We start from the raw sequence: 6,740 nt of genomic DNA, 5'->3' as shown, positions 1-6,740 counted from the left end.
CTCTGGGAACTGCTGGGAGGTCTTAGAGCTCCTGTCACTTTACCTGAGGGTATGTGCTCAGAGTAAGGCCCACAACAGTCTGAGACCCAATAGAAGAAAGCGGAGGTTGCCTAACTTAGCACATCTACCTGTGGTCTCTCAGGACAGAAAGCTGGGACTGGAAATTGAGGCCTTCTGATGGCTGGCTGCACCTGTCCTCAGTCAGGCTCCTAGGAAGACCTGTATTTCCTCCCTCCTTTCACTATTACTGTCCTCTCTCCAGGTCCTCTCACTGACTTCCCTTCTCCTAATGAGACCTGTCCTCTCATGCTACAGCCTTAAATTCCCTGAGACCACCTTGGAGGATGTGAGGGCTGCCAACCTGTGGTCACTCATGGCTGACCCTAGGGGAGGGATTCTATAAAAGTGGTATAGTGTGAGTGGTTCCTTTAGTCCCCATGGTCCTCTACTTGACTCTTGGCATGACTTGGAGTTCCTCCTGAGGTTGACCCCTGAGTCCCAGCGCCTCACCTCCTGAGATGCTCTAAAAGAAAATGTGTGGGGTGCATCATGTCCACATTCCCAAATTTGCCAGTGAGAGGTGTAGATGGGCAGGGCTGTGTTCTAGGTGCAGTCCCTTTATCCTCATTTTCAGTCACTAGTTTCCACTCTGTACTGAAGTGAGGCTTCTCCCAGTAGACCAAGGCTCTCACCTCCCTGAGACCTCTCCAGCAGAAAGAGAAGCACTTCAGCCAGAAAGCTTTCTCCTGGGTGTCATAGGGCTGACATCAGGGGTGGGCCTCCACAGTCTCCCCTGTTCTGGGCTGAGTGGTCCTCTTGCCCCTCCTTCTAGGACCTCATCCTCACTCCTAACAAGACCCGGACTGCACCCTCCACTCACCTGAGGCTGTGCTCCTCAGAACAAAGGCATTACTTTCTTAGAATTTCTTGATTGGAAGACAAGGTTAACCCGAGGTGTGCAAAGCTATTGGGGTCCTCTGAGGAGGAGAACATTCTAGGGCTCCACTCTCTTCTGGAGTCAGTGGTCCCCCAGTCTTAGATCAGGTTTCTTACCTTGACTTCCGGTAGCATATGGGAATCCACCCTCTGCAGTGGCTGAGTCAGCTGGCCTGTGGCCAAGGCTTTTGCCTTCTTGAGACAACAGAAGGGGAGGGGACAGAGCTACTCCCTGGCTACCCTTGCCTATTCCTCCGTGCTGTCCCCCTTGCTTTGGGGGGGGGGCACTCATCAGCACCCAGTGTCCTCACTGTAAATCTTATGAAGGCCTGTTAGGATCTCCTACTTGGGCAGAATTGGAGCTGCTGCTGCAAGACCAAGGTGCTCAGCTCCCTGAGAACCCTTCCACCCTGGCCCTGCAGGAAAGGAAGGCTCACCTCAGACAGACTGCTCTCCCCATAGCCATACAAGGCAAGCAGCAGGATATAGTTTGTGGGACCCCTAGTGTTCTAAAATCTTCCCCTTGATAACTATCAGAGGCTGGGACTCTTACATCCATTGACCTGAGGACACACCGCTTAAGCTAAGGCTTGTATGTCCCTGAGAATCAGGAAGGATAAATGAGGGCATATTGATCTTTTCAGGGTATCTGACATTGCATGTGTTCATGACCACCTTGTCCCTGAGTAGTTTTGTCTTCTTTCATACCATTCATTAATCAGCATTTTTTAAACTTTATTCCAAAACAGTTCTTTGGGACAGGTCCCTATGTATCCAATGAGACACATTTTTTGGAGTATTTAGAGGAAAATTGAATGAAAAGACATGATGTCTGGCTTAGCCTGGGAGACGTGGATATTGTGGGATGTCCACTAATCCAGACCGGGGGACTAGTCCCAGGAAGGTCACTTCATCAGTTTGTGAACTTGAGAAATTGGCAAGTTATCCATCCACAAATGGTGTCTGTTAAGTCTGATCCTGCTTGAATGCTGGAATGCGTGTACTACATGTAAAGCAGTGGCATACTGATGAAGAAGTATTGGTTTGTAATAAGTGGAAGGTATGATTACTATGAACCCCTCAAATACCACCTTCCCATCTGAGTTTATTTTTAATCCAGGAGAGAGCAGAGAATATGCAGTGAATTAGGGCAAAAGAAACAAATATTCTTAAATGAGCTAAATAATTCAAAGTATTTATTTTTACTAAAAGGGAGTTTAAAATAAATAAGTAAAACCACAAGTTAAAGAAGGCAATGGCACCCCACTCCAGTACTCTTGCGTGGAATATCCCATGGACAGAGGACCCTGGTGGGCTGCAGTCCATGGGGTCACTAGGAGTCGGACACAACTGAGTGACTTCATTTCTCTTTTCACTTTCATGCATTGGAGAAGGAAATGGCAACCCAATCCAGTGTTCTTGCCTGGAGAATCCCAGGGACGGGGGAGCCTGGTGGGCTGCCATCTCTGGGGTCACACAGATTCGGACATGACTGAAGCGACTCAGCAGCAGCAGCAAAGACTTTTTACTCTACTCTTTTCTCCATTTTCTTTTTGTTTCTCAATAGTTTCTCTGGTCTTCCTTCACATTAGCATGAAAATCACTCTTGCAGTGCTATGTTACCTACTTGCAGATCAGAAAGACAATATAGATGGCTCTTGAATTTCTTTTATGTCTACCAAAACTGTACCTTTAAAACTTTTAAAACAGCAGTGAATATAACAGCAGTACCATTACCAAATTAATACTCTGAAGAAAAACAACCTTAGAAGTAAAAAAATTTTGAAAAAAAGAAATAATATGTAGAAGTTACTCGCGTGAAACAGAGAGAGAAATATGATCGAAATAAATGTGATCTACCCACTACTACCACGCACTTTTTAGAAGCTTGACTGCTCTTCAAGAAACATTCTCTTCTAATGTCATGTTATCTTGTTTGCATTGTGAACAGTATATTCAGTACTTTCAGTGTGTGTTACAAATACCCAAACTTTTAAAACATTAGAACAGCTAGAATCTATGATTTATAGAATTCATACATTTGAATTCTGAAGCACAATAAACCTTATCCAAAGTAAGAACATTTGAAAATACTAAACACCTCTTTCACCTCTTTAACTCTCTAATTTAAATCATCATTCATTAGGTATTTCTCATATGGATACAAGAAAACAGATGTATATTTTGTTAAACAAACTAGATCTAAACTTGCTTACCATTTAAAACTGTAAGAAGATATGGGTTTTGTTCCCTCCACCCCTACTACTCTGCAGTATTTAGGACCCTGACTGCTCTCTTCCAACACAAAGGGAACAAAGTGTCCTGCCCCCTCCCTAGATGTGGGAGGAGCTGCGGGACTTGGCCCTGGAAGGGGCACTGGCTTCAGCCATGGTTGGAGCCCTGGCCTCACCTCTCAGCCCTGCTCTCTCCGCCTGATCTCTCAGAGTCTCGTCATAGAGGTCTGGGAAGGAACTAGGGACCCTACCGTGGAACTTGGCTAGACCCTCCAGTACCTTCATCTTACTGGTCTCAGCACAAGCTCTCGGACCCCACAGGAACTCATAGCGTGGAGGATCACTATTGGGCACCTGGCGGTAGTTCAGGTACTCCTTCTGCACCAGATCTTTGGTGATGAGCCTTCTGGGCTCCCCAATGATCCAGTGCCTCCTCCCAGCATAGATCCCCAACATACTGAGGAATTCCCAGATCTCCTCGTCGGTGGCGCTGTTACGATTCATGAAGATGACCCCCAAGAGCACCATGAGGATACCAGACTTGGGCAGCCCCCCCTCACCACTCGGACAATCGTTTCCCCCGAGGTTGAGCTTGCTGATGAGGGTGTAGATGTTCCTGCTACGGTCGACTTCTTTCATCTCCAGGCCAAAGACCAGCTCCACGCGCTCACAGGCTGTACTGAGGATCTCAGGAAGTGCTGCCTGTACTTCCTGCTGACAATTTTCATGGCATTCTGTGTGATGGGCTCTTTCTTGGTGTACTTCTCCAGCAGGATCTCCACCAGTATCTTGGCCTTCCTGGCCAGAGGATCTTTGCGAGTGCTCTGAGTGGCAGGGTCTGCCTGGGAGGCACCTGCACTTTCCTCCTCTAGGCCCTGGGCACCTTCATCAGATCCTGCACAGGAAGGCCCTGCATCAGGAGAGCTAGGGGCCATGGCTCCCTCAAGCTCCTGGCGATCGTCAGCAGCAGTGGAGCTCGGGAGAGAACCCTGAGGGGCAGAAGAGGGGGAGGAGAGGCACTCCTCCTTTGGGGCTGCAGCAGCACTCGCCTGGGCCTCCTGAGTGTTCCCCCGGACCTGGTGGCATTTCCCGTGGGCATGGGACTTGTTCTTGTGCCTCCGAGGCATGCTGACAGCAGGTCAGTGGCCGCAGGTGGGAGTTCAGGAAGGAAAGCAGGCAAGGAGGGCACCTGGACAAGGACATGTTGTGAGAACCTTCAACGAGGAGAGTCCTCCCTGGCTTGAATGGAAGCCACCTCTGAGGGGTCCTCGAGGCCAGTGCTCTAGGACCCACAGGGCTCCTGTTCTGATCAGCCTGTCCCCTGAGACCGCTGAGTAACAAGGGAGAGTGAGCCCTGGGGTACATCAGACAGTCCTGATCTGGCGTTAGAAGGGGTGGGGCAATGGGGCCTGGCAGGAGAGGCAGGTCCTCTCAGCTGACATTCAGAGTCAGGATGAAAATTGGTGGGAGACACCCCCATAGCCAATGCTCCCAATCCCGCACTCAGCCCGTTCCCTCTCCTATCTGAAATTGATGCTGCCACCTTCCCTGTCACCCCAGACGAGGAGAGGAGGGCATACTCAGCCCCCCACTTAAGGGTCCCATCACCTTCCTTCTGCTGTTCCGTGACTGTCCCTTCACAACCAGGCTGCAAGCTCCCCTCTCAGACCACCACCCCCCTTCCCGATGTTTGGCCGGAAGGAAGCGCTGACCAAAGGGGAGCGTCCTGAGGCACCCGTTTGTCAGGGAGGATGGTCCTCATCCTGACTCTTCCCGAACCCTGACATCCTCACTCTACAGACCAGCTGCCAGGCCCTCAGACCCAAGTCCCCTCTTCTCCGAGTGTTGCATGTCCTAATTCGCAGTGAGGGAGCTGCTCAGTCTTTAGATCGGTCTGGCAGCTGCCTGGATGATCCCCAGCCAAATCGCGGTGAGTGGGGGTTTACACATGGCTGCCATTCTGGTGTATGGAGACACTCATTCCCCCGAGGGTCCCTCCTTCACTCCACAGGGCTCGTGGCTCTCCCTCTTCTGAGCGGAGCTGGGGTCCAGCAGTGCCTGACTGAGGCATTCTTTCCCGACAACCCCTAGTGGTTAGTGGATTGTCTTGGGGCCTAAGAGCTAGGCTGGATCCTCTGGTCTGAGTGCAGGGCCAGGGTGGCCAGAGGCTGTGCGGCCCCCTCTTTTCAGAGGGAAAAGGGATTCGGGGTGCAGAGACGTGTCCCTGCACTCGTAACTCACATCACATCCGATCTTGACACCCGATGACACTTGGGACTGCTCCCGCTGGCCACCGTCAATGGCAGCTCTCAGAGATAGCGGCACTGTAAAAGATGGCGTCGCTCCCCCAGTGTGCTTAAGAGGACGTCACTTCCTGTCCTGCGCATCTGGGCTCCAGGAGGGCAGCAGGGGTGGGACCTGGACAGGCGGGGTTCCGGGGGAGCTTCTCCCAGGATTGGCACGTGGACTTTGCCTTGACTCTTAAGGGGTCCTGGAACGTCCCTGGCTCACCCAGTGCCTCTCACTTGTCTCAGCACCCGCAGCAGGAAGAATTGGGAAACCCAAGCCTAACAGCCGTCCTGGAGCCCATGAGACCAACAAGAATGGCTCTCTGGGCTCCCTCTTCTGGAGTAAGCGATGCTCTGTCATTCTCCATGCCTTGCTTTAACCCCTGTAGATGCTGGACTACGTCGCATCTGCTGATCCGAAGACAAGGCCTCATATAGAAAATGTGAACCCCCGAGTCTCCTGGTATGAAGTGCACATTCGTCTCATCTCACCATTTCTACCCAAGGCTTCCTGGACATGGCTGCTACAGGTAAGATGAGCTGAGAGGGAAGGATGGGAGACTGTCTTCTGAGGTGTGGAACCCCTCACATCTCACTCAGAAACTGCATTTATATTGACTGCTGACAGGGCCTGGAAATCCTTCCCTTTCTGGTATAAGTCCACCCCTGTCCCCAGCCATGCTCATACCATTCCAGAAGAGTAAGTGAAGGGGCGCCTTAGCCTGACAGTTCTCACTGTGGGCTCTCAGTCGACTGCAGGGTCATTGCTCAAAAGTTCTGAGATGAAGTTCTGTCGTTTTGGACAATTTCTGTGATACTAACTTTTCTCTTTTAGTCCCTGGGTGATAGTCTATTACGGTGATCATTTCAAAAGGCCAGTTCTCATCCACTAGCATTCCCTGGTGACTCAAACAGTAAATAATCTGCCTGTGGTGCGGGAGACCAGGGTTCAGTCCGTGGGATGGGAAGACCCCCTGGAGGAGGGCATGGCAACCCACTCTAGTATTCTTGCCTGGAGTTTCCCCTTGGACAGAGGAGCCTGGTGGGCTACAGTCCATGGGGTCACAAGGAGTTGGACACAACTCAGTGACTAAGCACACACACAACAAGCTTTGTGCTGGTTATTTCATGATCTGGTCTGTACTGCCACATACAAGCCAAACTTTGGTGCCCCATGGTCCTGGCATGGGCCCTCGGAGGTGCTGCCTCAGATTCCTTCAGTGAAGCAGTGGAGATTCATGATGCCAGGGCAGAGTGGAAGAATCCAGATCTCAAGTTTAAA

The 6,740-nt window shown here is 50.8% G+C and overlaps 1 pseudogene; it reads right to left on the bottom strand.

The window, feature by feature from the left end:
• Positions 1-3,269: 3,269 nt before the first annotated feature.
• LOC138930661 (melanoma-associated antigen B4-like) lies at positions 3,270-4,297 on the bottom strand (annotated as a pseudogene).
• Between the last annotated feature and the right edge of the window lie 2,443 nt (positions 4,298-6,740).

The sequence above is a fragment of the Ovis canadensis genome, chromosome X (genome assembly GCF_042477335.2).
Source record: "Ovis canadensis isolate MfBH-ARS-UI-01 breed Bighorn chromosome X, ARS-UI_OviCan_v2, whole genome shotgun sequence".
NCBI classification, from domain to species: Eukaryota; Metazoa; Chordata; class Mammalia; order Artiodactyla; family Bovidae; genus Ovis; species Ovis canadensis.
Note: the sequence above shows the minus strand (reverse complement) of the source record. Positions and strands in the feature narration are given on the sequence as shown.